This window comes from Pleurodeles waltl, chromosome 10, assembly GCF_031143425.1.
Source record: "Pleurodeles waltl isolate 20211129_DDA chromosome 10, aPleWal1.hap1.20221129, whole genome shotgun sequence".
Taxonomy (NCBI): Eukaryota; Metazoa; Chordata; class Amphibia; order Caudata; family Salamandridae; genus Pleurodeles; species Pleurodeles waltl.
The window spans coordinates 119,139,440-119,151,889 of record NC_090449.1 but is presented as its reverse complement, the minus strand read 5'-3'; the positions used below and the strand labels follow the sequence as shown (position 1 = coordinate 119,151,889).

The window sequence follows — 12,450 nt, the reverse complement described above, 5'->3', positions numbered from 1 at the left end:
GGTGCTGGGCTGCAGACAAATTCACTTTAGACTTAAAAGTCCGGCAGGACCGAATGGGCAAAATGCCCATCTCTGCCAAACTGATTGTCCAGGCAGTAGTGTTTGGCAAACATGTGCAGAGATGCCCACGTTGCTGCTTGACATATGTCTTGGACTGGTACACCTCATGCTAATGCTGTGGTAGCAGCCTTGCCCCTGGTGGAATGGGTCCTCAAGTCCTCACGAGGCTGCTTCTTGTCCAGAGCCTTGAACATTTTTTAGCATAGAACGACCCAGCACAAAATGGTTCATTTCTAAACTGCCCAACCCTTCCTCGCTCCCAAGTACCCTACAAAGAGTTGGTCATCCACCCGGAAACTTTTTGTGCGGTCAGGGTAGAACAACACCGCTCTTTTTGGTTCTAGTCAGTGGAGTCACTCCTCTTCCTTAGAGGGATGTGGTGGAGCAAAGAAGGTGGGCAGTGTGATAGTCGGACCCAGGTGAAATGGGGTTACCACCCTAGGGAGGAGATAGGCATGAGTGCAAATCACTACCTTTTCCAGAAAAAAATTGAGATACGGAGGGTTTGATGACAAAGTCTGCATCTCACTAACCCTTCTGGCAGATGTTATTGCCACTAAGAAGTTTGTCTTGATGGTGATCAGCTGGAGGGGACAATGTGCAATGGCTTGAATGGAGCACACATAAGATAAGTGAGAACTAGATTTAAGTCCCACTGAGGCATCACAAAGGACGAAGGAGGAAACATATGTTCAAACCCCTTGAGAAATCTATGTACAATAGGTAATTTGAACAATGAATGCTGATCAGGCAGCCGTAAAAAAGCAGACAGAGCAGATAGATATCCCTTGAGTGTGCCCAATGCAGAAATTTGCTGGGCCAGGGGTAGAATAAAGAGAAGCATATCGGAGAGAGTGGCAGAAAGAGATTCAATAGATCTTTCTGTACAATAATCTTCAAATCATCTCCAATTGCAGGCATACACCATCTTGGTGGAGGAATGCCTTGCTGCCAGAATACCTTTACAGACTTTGGGAGGAAGGTCAAAGGCTGTTAACTGCTGCCAGTCAGTCTCCAAGCATGAAGGTGCAGAGTTGACAGGTTCAAATGGAGAACCCTCCGTGACAGAAGATCTTTCCGAAGGGGCAAACTGATCGGAAGATCGATGCTCATTTTCAGAAGCTCGGGAAACCAGACTCTCCATGCCCAGTCTGGAGCTACAAGGATTACTTGGGTCCGGTCTTTCCTCATCTTCTTGAGAACTCTGGGCAAAAGTGGTGTGGGCGGAAAAGCTTACAGGAAGCCTAAGCTCTACTCGCAACGAAAAGCATCGCAGAGCGAGTGCCACATTGGAAACTCCAACGTGCAATACTGCTGACATTGCGCATTCTCTTCGGAGGTGAACAGATCTAACCAAGGATCTCCCCACTGCTGAATGAGTCCTTGTGCCACCTCCGGTTAACAATGCCACTCATGATCCGCTAGGCATTGATGGCTGAGTTCATCTGCCCTGGCTGTAGAAAGCTGGATCTGTAAATACTATATCAAAATGAGATATAGGCCCTCATTACAACCCTGGCGGATGGCGGTAACTTGGGGAAAGATACTGCCAACAGGCTGGAGGTACCTTTTCCCAAATTATGACATTGGCGGTTTGGCACTCAGTCCGCCAGGGTGGTAACGGCCGCTGGGATGGAGACTTCGGTCTCCAGCCAGGCGGCCGTCACAATCCCACCCTTGGGATTATGACCCTGCCTACCGCCATGGTTTTCATGGCAAGCATACCGCCACGAAAACCATGGCGGTAGGCACTATTAGTGCTAGGGAATTCTTTCCCTGACACTGATAGGGGTCTCCCCTGCCCCATTCCCCCTCCCCTGAGTCCTCCACCACACTCCCCTCCCTCTCCTGCCCCCGCACATTTACACATGCACACACATACACAATCATACACACACGCATACCCACATCCACCCACGCATGCACACATACATACCCACCCATTCACAACACACAACATACACATACACTTATATTCAGTCATTCACGCACGCATTCAACGCGACTCACACCCGCATGCATGCACACAAAAAAAGACACAAACACCCCCCACACACACACAACACCCCCACACGCACACACGCCCCCCACCCCCCCTCTCCTGTCGGACAATCCGACTTACCTGCTTGCAGGGGGTCCTCCGGCAGAAGACAGGACGTGGCGCTGCTGCCAGCAGCAGCGTCCGCCAGCAAAACACCACCAGGCCGTATCATGGCTCGTGATACGGTCAGCAGTGTTTTGCTGGTGTGGCACTGCCTCTGGCAGCAGCGCCACCTTACCACCGTCAGCCGACATGACCGTCGACGGTATTCCGCCAGCCTTCTGGCGGAATTCTGTCTATGGTCATCATGCGGGTGGGCAGCTGGTAGCCACGGAGACGGTATGTTGGTGGCCGTCGCTATGGCGGTAGGCGGCAGTTCCACCAAAGTTATAATGAGGGCCATAGTGTGCACAGAGTTCAGGGGTTCCCTAGAGGCTTAGCAGAGGCTAAAGTAGATAATACTAATACTCTCTTTTCTGGTAGTGTGGTCAAGCAGTTAGGCTTATCAGAGGGTAGCGCAAAGCATTTGCTGTACACACACAGTCAATAAATGAGGCACACACTCAATGACTAACTCCAGGCCAATATATTTGTATTGGAAAAATATATTTTGTTATTTTATTTCCAGAACCAAAAGGATCTTGTTGCAGGTAAGTACACTTGCAAGTAAGTATCATGCGCATAAATCAAAGACACTTTGTTTAGATATCGTAAATAAAAGAGTTTATAGGCAAGTTACACTTTTTAGTTTTAAAAGTTGACACACTGCAATTTTCAGAACCATCCTGCGAGGTTTGGGGGGGAGCGGTAGTGCAGTTTTAAGGTAAGTACTCGACTTACATTTCCAGTCTCCAGGGGATAGGATGTCCAAAGGTCGGTGTTCAGGATGACCCCAAATTTACACCACCAGAAACATGAGCCGGCTGGGTGCAGAGGTCAAAGTTGAAGGTAGATTTAGAATGGGAACCTAAGGAAACTAGGGGCACTTGGAAACAGATCTGCTAGCAGGCCCGCAACTTCAGAGAGCAGACCTGGGGGGTTTTAGGTGAGCATGGGTGGAGGCACTGCTCAGGCTGAAACATACACCTTCAGCAGCACAGGGGGGACGGGTGCAGGATGCAAACACATCATTGGGCTCCCAATGCTTTTCAAAAGTGGGACACTAGGAGTCACAAATATGCTGCAAGCTGAGTCCAGGGGGTCAGTTCCAGGAAACCACAGGCTGGATAAGGAGGAGAGCCGCCTGCTGAACGTTGCTGCACTGGTGGTCAGATTCCCCAAGGCCAGGGCTCTACAGGTTCAGGGGTACTTTAGGCATCGGGAATCTTCGTCCGCTTCTCTCGCGGTCAGGGGGTGTCCTTCGGATATAGGCTACAGGCGTCATCGTGTTGGCCAGAAGGGGTCAACCCAGGGTGGACACAAGGTCAGAACTGCCTGTGGGCCATCTGGCAGGTAGGGCTGGGGTCAAGTCAGTAGGTGTCTGGAGTCTTCTCTGCTGGGGTCAGCTTAGCAGTCCTTTTTCTTGCTTCTTTCTTAATTTCTTCTTGAGGTTGCCCAAAAATCTGGTGAGGTAGGTTCAGGGGAGCCCTTAAATCCTAGATTTAGGGGAGTTACAGAGGTCAGAGGGCAGTAGCCAATGACTACTGTCCCTGAGGGTGGCTAGACCCTTCCTGTGCCCACTCCCATTAGGGAGGGGGGCACATTGCTAACCCTATTGGTCCCTGTCCTCCAAACCAAGTTGGAGGATTCTGCAGGGAGGGGGGGTCACTTCAGTTCTGGACCCCTTAAGGGTGGTCCTAGCTGGAGTGGTGACTCCTCACTGTTTTACCTAATTTCCCCACCGGACTTGCCTCCGAACGTGGGGGCTTCGTTCTGAGGGCAGACATCTCCACTAGCTGGAGTGCCCTGGGGCACTGTAACAAGAGGCCTGAGCCTTTGAGGCTCACCTCCAAGTGTTACAGTTCCAGCTGGGGGAGGTATGAAACACCTCCACCCAGAGCAAGCTTTGTTTCTGGTCTCAGGGAGCACAAAGGCTCTCACCCCATGTGGTCAGAAACCTGTCTTTAAGTGGAAAGCTGGCAGAGACTGGTCAGCCTTACACTAAAAGGTTGGTTAAAATACAGGTGGCATCTCTGGGTACATTGTACAATAAATCCAAAACTGGCATAAGTGAAGCCATCATGAAGCTGTGGAGTTCATATTCACAAACTCCAAGCCTGTGTACCTAATATGGACACACTGCACTTACAATGTCTGAGAATGAACTTAGACACTGTAGGGGCATATTGCTTATGCAGCTATGCACTCACCTTTGGTATAGTGCACCCTGCCTTAGGGCTGTAAGGCCTGCTAGAGAGGTGGCTTACCTATGCCACAGGCAGTGGTTGGTGAGCATGGCACCCTGAGAGGATGCTGTGTCGACTTTACCTTTTTCTCCCCACCAGCACATACAAGCTGCAGGGGCAGTGTGCATGTGGTGGGTGAGGGGTCCCTTAGAGTGACACATTTCATGCTGCAGCCCTTACGGGCCCTCCATGGTTACAGGGCCCTTGGTACTACTGGCACCTTTTACAAGGGGTTTTCCTGTGTGCTAGGGGTGTGCCAATTGTGGAAACAATGGTACAGTTTAAGGGAAAGAACACTGGTGCTGGAGCCTGGTTAGCAGGATCCCAGCACACTCTCAGTCAAGTCAGCATCAACATCAGGCAAAATGGGGGGAGGGGTAACCGTGCCAAAGGGGGCACTTCCCCACATTGGCATTCAGAGATCCTGGCAGGTGTTGAACCACCAGGGTTATGTCCTGCTGTCCCAGCCATGTCCAGAGGTGCAAGGCCTCTTGACAAAGGGTCCACAACCCTACACCGCCATATTTGCTGCAGTACCACATTGTAGTGGTGTTGTCCGTGGAACACCTGCACTATCTTCCCCTTGACAAAAGAAAGGAACGCATTCAATGTTAGCTGGATCGCCCGGGGCTCCAGTAGATTGATGTGGAGTCCAGATTCCACCATAGACCAGAGTCCACTTATATCCACTTCACTCGGATGGCCACCCCATCATAGAAGCAACGCATCTGTCACTACTGTGAGATCCGGTTGGGGAAGGGAGAGTAGTCTGCCTCTGACCCAATCGCAGTTCTTTAACCACCACTGCAGATATTTTGCAGTTCTCTCAGAGATCTGGACCATGTCAGAGCGATCTCCCTGATCCCCCTGGGAACTTCGAGGACCACTGCAGAGCCCACATATGCCATCTGGCATGTTTTACTAACAGGATGCAGGAGGACATAAGGCCCAGCAGCCTCAAAGTTTGTCTCACTGAAAACTAGGATAGAGGCCGAAAAATGGCAATAATAACCAGTATATCCTGGACTCACTGTTCGGGAGGATAGGACTGAAACTGCACTGTGTCCAAAAAACTCCAATGAGATGGAGTGTTTGAGAGAGTGAGAGAGTCAGGTGTGACATAGGCACGTTTATAGTGAACCCCAGCGAATGCAGAAAGCTTTCTGTAGTCTAGAGGTTGGAAATGACAGCGTGCAGCAAGCCCGCCGTCAATAGCTAGTTGTCGATGTAGGGGAAGACGGAAACCCCTAACCTTTACAGATGAGCTGCGACCACCACCATCACCTTGGTGAACACTGGTGGGGCACTGGTAAGGCCGAAGGGTAGAACGGTAACCTGAAAGTGTTCATGGCCCACCTTGAATCAAAAGTAACACCTGTGGGCAGGCAGGATGGGGATGTAGAAGTACTCGTCCTGCAAGCCCAATGCTACCCTCCAGTCTCCTTTATCTATGGCAGACAAGACCTGAGCTAGAGTGAGGATTCTGAATTTCTCCTTCTTCAGGAAGAGATTGATGTCCCGTAAATCCAGAATAGGGTGAAGACCCTTGTTCTTTTTGGGTACAAGAAAGTAGCAGGAATAACAACCACTGCCTACTCCGGACATCGGGACCCTTCCTATGGCTCCCTTGGCCAAGAGAGCCGTAACTTCCTTGCGGAGTAAAACCAAATGATCCTCCATCAGCTGTTCTTTTGAGGGAGGCAATGGAGGAGGGAAAGGCTGGAAGGGGAGGGAGTAGCCCTTCTGTATGATCTGCAAGACCCATTTGGCCAATGTCATGGGCCGCCATTGAGGGAGATGATGACTTATCTTCCCTCCAACTGGACAGGTATGGTCTTGCAGAATCACACTAGATGGGCTTGGAAGCTGTGGAGGTGAGGGGCTGGGTGGCAGAGGATTTCTGGCCAGACCCTCTGGGTCTGACAACACCACAACCATGCCCTTGCACAATCTATTGGGCTGGTGGAGGATGGTGGCTGGCCTGTGGGTGGCGTGGTGCTGTGCCTCTTCCATTGCTATGCAAGGGGTGAAAGACATACAATGATCAAAGGGTCACCAAGAGACCTAAGGAATTGGCCGTTGCCTGGGAGACCTTAAAGAGCTGAAACGCCAAGTTTGCCTTTTCAACAAATAGGTGTGAGCCTTTGAAGGGCATCCCCTGAGAAGCTAGATGTTTGTAGCCAGGCGAGGAGCCGAAGGGCCAACGAAATTGCTCTGCACACCGTATGGTGAAGTCTGCTGTATCTATCTTGTCCTTTACTGCTTGGGAGAGAATGGCCCATGCGTCTAGGCATCAGATGAGTTCTTCAGATGAATGCAGCATGACTTCAGGAAGTGTTGATGAGTCTGCTCTAGCGGGCCACATAGTTGAGAAATCATCATCACTGATAGATTTATCAGTATCTTCTTCCAAGTCATTGGAATTATGTATTATATTGATAATTCTTATTAAGCTTGGACACCATGGAAATTTGATGAAAGTTATTTAATATGCTTACATTTCAGATAAATACTCTCATGAAATATGAAATGATTGAAACCGATGAAGTGGATGTTTTTAGGTAATGCACAAAGTATGGGTGTGAGTAATGCTAATTTATAAAGAAACCTTCATATACACCCCCTTTAGGAGTTTGTGATTAATGGATAGGATACACATTTTATGTGAGGAAACATATCCTTTGTAAGACAAAGTAAACAATTTTGGAAATTATCTCTATTTATATATGTATTTGGAATCAATTTGTTTGAAGAAGATGGGTTGAGTTCACCACTATATGTTAAAGCATCTTTAATGACCATGATGTTGAGATTCTTTTGCACTACTCATTGATTTTATTAATTAGAGAATATAAGACGTGATATTTGAAAATTCAGTCCGTTGGATGAAATGTGGCACCAAATAAAACACGTGTACATGTATGGAGCATGTTTTCTGACACAATGTTTTAATGTATATTTTTAATTGTAAGTAGTCCATACAAACACACACTTGCACACACACACACACCCACACGTATAGACACACACACACAAACATTCAATGAAAAAAACAAAGGTTAAAGCTTAGTTATAATTAGGGAAACATATTGTCCATATACAAACCATGTTTAAACTATAGAGCCTTAGAAATTCTCATGTTATAGTTATAACTTTCATTTACAATATATCAACCTTCTTCAATATTATCATTATTATAAGAAGCGTGCCTCTTTACAGACTCTTTTCAGCTCGCTAACCAGACAACACTAACAATAACTTGCCACTCTAGTGTGCACTGTGTTGTGACAAACAATGTAATTTGAGAAGTTATAAGTGTTGTTATGAATGCTATGATTTCACGTGCTATAGGTGATGTAGTATGCAAGGGTATAAACAGTGCATGGAAAGGGGATGAGTTATAGTTAGTGTATTGTGGTGAGTGAGGTGACAAAGCTGTGTTCAGAAGTGCTTGACTTATAATCATTTGAAGGTGGTGCATAAATCATAAATTGAAGTTATAGTTATAACATTACCAGTATTAATGTTTATATATTTTAAGTTTGTTTGTATTGAAAGAATACAAAGGGCATTTCTAACTATAAATTATCCCTTACCTTTGTTTTTTCATTGTATTTGTGTTTTTTAGTTTTTAATACAAATGTGTTTCAAATCGCATGATGGAGTGTCATTGATTCGAGTGTTGTAAAGTGGAGTGTAGTACAGTACAGTGAAGGAGAGTGTTATAGTGTCTGGCGTCATAGAGTGGAGTATTGTAGAGTGGAATAGAGTGAAGCAGAGTGGAGTGGCATGGAGTACAGTGGAATAAAGTGTTCTACAGTCGAGGGTGTGGTGTATCATATCGTGGAGTGACGTATTGTAGACTGGAACAGCGTGTTGTACAGTGTAGCGGTGTGTCTAACAGTAGAAGTGAGTGTTGTACAGTGGAGTGTTGTTAACGGGAATGTCATGAAATGGAGTGTGGTGGACTAGAGTGTCATCATGTTGGGTGTATTAGAGTGGCATTGAATGTAGCAGAATGTTGTGGAGTGTAATGGCATAGGGTGGTCAGTGGAGTAGAGTGTCATATAAAGAAAATATGCTTTTTTTTACCTATAACTAAGCTTAAGCCTTTATTTTAATTGAATTTCAATTTTTTTTCATTTTTAATAAAAATGTATTTCAAATTGTAGAGTGCAGTTTTGCAAATGGAGAGTTGGTATGTGGAGTGTTGTACAGTACAGTGGAGAAGAATGTTATAAAGTCTATTGTCATAGACTAGATTAATGTAGATTGGAATCAAGTGGTGTAGAGTACAGTATAGTGGTGTATTATACAGTGTATTTAAGTGTTATATAGTGTAGTGGCATGGTGTCTCATATAGTCGAGTCAAGTGCTGTTGCCTGGAGCAGCAAGTTGTACAGTGGAATGTCTTGCCAAATGGTATAGTACGGTGTCATAGACTGTCAAACAATGGAGTAGAGTGTTTTAGGGTGGAGTAGGGTGAAGTATAATGTCCCAGAGTGGACTACTGTCAAATGGAGTATTGTAGAGTACAGTGGAGGAGAGTATTGTAGAGTGGAGTGCCATGCCATATTGTGGAGTGGCATATCATGGAGAGAATTTGGGTGGTGTGTTGTAGAGGGTCATAGACTGTAGTACACTGGCATGGAGTGGATAGGCATAACGTGAAGTAGAGTGGTATGGAGTATAATACAGTGTTCTAGAGTGGAGTTGAGTGTCGGACAGTGGAGAGGCATACAGCAAAGTATAGTACAGTGGCGTAGAGTGGGATAAAGTGTAGCAAGTGTAGTATGGAGGAGTGGAATACACTGGAGTGGGGTAGTGTAGCATGAAGTGTCATAGAGTGGAGTGGCGTGTTGTAGACTGTGTTTTAGTTGTATCGAGTGAAGTAGAGTGGAGTGGCATAGCATACAGTTGATTAAAGTGTCATAAATTGGAGTAACCAGTTGTACAGTAGAGTGGAGTGGGATGTCATACAGTACTGGAAAGTGATATAGACTAGAGTAGAGTAGTATACAGTCAAGTTGATTTCTGTAGAGTGGAGTGGTGTGCAGTACAATACAGTGTTGTAGAGTGTGGTACAGTGGATTGGCATACAGTGTTATAGAGTAAAATGGTACTGAGTGATGTAGGATGGAGTAGTGGAATACAGTGGAGTATTGTGTCAGAGTAGAGTAGAGTAAAGTCAGTGTAATGGCATAAAAAGGGTTGTGTACAGTATTGTATAGTGGACTAGACTTTCGTGGAGTAGAATGTTGTACAGTGGCATAAAGTATATTATGGTGCTGTACGATGGAGTGAAGGAGTATAGACAGGAGTAAAGTGTCGGACAATGGCAAACAGTGTAGTAGAGTGTTGCAGAGCGGAGTTGCATAGAATTCAGTAGAGTGTGAAACAGTGGAGCTGCATATAGTGAATTGTTAAATAGTAGAGTAGCATGAGATAAAGTATTGTACAGTGGAGTGGTGTAACGTGGGGTAGAGTAAACTACAAATGAGTGTATTGGTGTGTTGTGTAGTAGATTGGCATGGAGTGGAGTGTATCTGCTTAGCGCAGGTTGTAAAATGTTATAAATTGGAGCAGTAGTATTGAGTGCTGTGTCATATAGGAAAGTGTTGTATAGTGGAATAGAGTGTTTTGCACTGGAGTGTACTGGCATAGAGTGGAGTATAGAGTTGGACAGTGGGGTGTAATGGGATAGAGTGGAGTAGAATGTCATAGACTGCCATGAAGCGTGGCAGACTTTTACAGAGTGGAGTTATATAGGGTGGAGGAGAATGTCTTACAATGGAGTGGTGTAAACTGTAGCGGCGTAGAATGGATTACTGTAAAGTGGAGTGACATACAGTGGAGTAGCAACAGTGGAATTCTGTACAGTGGAGTGAAGAAGAATGAAGTGGCATGAAATGGAATGATGTAGAGTGGAGTGGTGTACAGTGGAGTGGCGTAGAATGGAATGGGGTAGAGTGGATTAGCATACAGTGCGGTGGCTTACATTGAAGTGGTATAGTTTACGGGAAGGGAGAAAGCTTTTATAAAGTGAAGTGACGTTTCATACAGTAGGCTGGAGTGCTGTGTTGTACAGTGTTGGAAACTGGAGTGGAGTAGAGTGTTGTACAATATAGTGTACATGCTTAGAGTTGAGTGGCATTCAGTGGAATAGCATACAGTGGAGTGGCATTGAGTGGAATGGCATAGAGTGAATTAGCATATACTGGAGTAGGCTATAGCATAGTGGCATACAGTGGAGTGGCATACATTGAAAGTCATAGAGTGGAGTTGCATATAGTGTAATAGTGTAGAGTGGACTGGTGGAGAGTGTAGTTGTGGACAGAGTAATAAGTAGAGTGGAGTGGTGTAGAGCGGGGTGTTGTACTGTGGCGTAGCAGTATATTGTGGTGTAACGTACAGTGGAGTGGCATATAATTGACTGATGTAGACTGGAAAGGGGTACAGTGGGGTAGAGTATAATAGCATACAGTGGAGTGTGATACATTGGAGAGGGATTCAATCGAATAGCATATAATGAAGTGGCTTAGAGTGGAGTGCCATACACTGGAGTGGCGTAGATTGGAGTGGCATACATTAGAATAAAGAACAGTGGAGTGTTGTACAATAAAATGGCATACTGTGGAATAGAGTAGAGTGGAGTGGCGTACAGCAGAATGGCGTAAAGTGGTATAGCGTATTATGGAGTAGCGTCCAGTGGCAGAGACATGTTATGGCATTGGCAAAGTGGGGTGGCTCTATCACAGGGCCTAGCTTTTCAGGGAGGCCCTTGTTACAGCCAGGTCTGATCTGCAGAGTGTCTTGCCCTCATGACCTTGAACAGTTCCTAAACAAATTGTTTTAAATACTGATTTCTCTTAATTTATTTCTTTAACGTGGGGTGATATGTGAGAGTCAATTACATAAACTTTGCAGAGAAATGCTTGTTTCATGCAACATTTATGAAAAAAATCCTTTTAGATCACAATAGGATCTCCCATATGAGAAATGAGAGGGGATCACAGAGATTATTTGAAGTAATATTACTGAGCCAGTGCTGTGTTACAACATTGGAAACACACATCACTATCCCTGAATACTAGATGTAAACATTTAGAATTTGGACAATTGTGCCTGAGCACAGTCAGTGGCCTGGCCAAATAGAGTATGAAAGAGCTGAAATTGGATCATATATTCATAACTGTTCTAAACAAGGGCTCTGCAAATACTTTTGGCACAAGGCCTCAAAATTATTAAGATGTCCCTACCCAGTGGAGTGATGCACAGATGAGTGGCGTACACTGGAGTTGCGTACAGTGGTGTTGGGTACAGTGTAACAGCATAGAGGGGAGTCTCATACTGTGCAGAGGCGTAGAGTGGATCGGCATATAGTGGAATCGCATATAGTGGGGTGGCTACAGCAGTGTGGCATATGGATGTATATGAAATTTAGCAGCAATGTAGATTATGGTGTGCAGAGTAACGCACTACAGCAAGTTGCGCTGCCTTGCATTTCTCTAGAGTTACCAATCAGTACAGAGCCACCAATGGTGGTCTTGGATTTATTTGTAAATCTGACTTAAGTATTGCATTGCCCATGCAACACCATGAGTGAACCAAGAGTACCGCAATCCAATGATGCAGTTAGGCCTTAGTCATATTTTGGCCATGGTATACTGTGATGACTTTGCAGTATACTGTAGGACACAGCGATGACAAGTCAGTATAAAGCTGTGTAATGGCTGTTTTTAGAGAATGAAATGCAGCCATATTGTTTGTACTACACCTTGGCTGTCTTCAGTGTTAGAGACTTAGATATAGGTAAGTAGTAGGTCCCTACCTATTGCCACTTTATTTGAGTGGTAATAGGTAGGGAAATGTATTTATATTTTTTATCTATTTTTAAATACATTTATGGCCATGTGCTGTGGCAGTTTTGCAAAATTTTGTGACATTCAATGAAAGTACAGCAGTAACAGATATCACTATGTTTAAATGTCATATATCTTTATA

General features: G+C 45.4%; 1 protein-coding gene across 1 annotated transcript in view; it reads right to left on the bottom strand.

The window, feature by feature from the left end:
• The window catches only part of LOC138262384 (kinesin-like protein KIF19), a 696,763-nt gene that overhangs the window by 143,219 nt on the left and 541,094 nt on the right, over window positions 1-12,450 (bottom strand). The window lies entirely within an intron of this gene.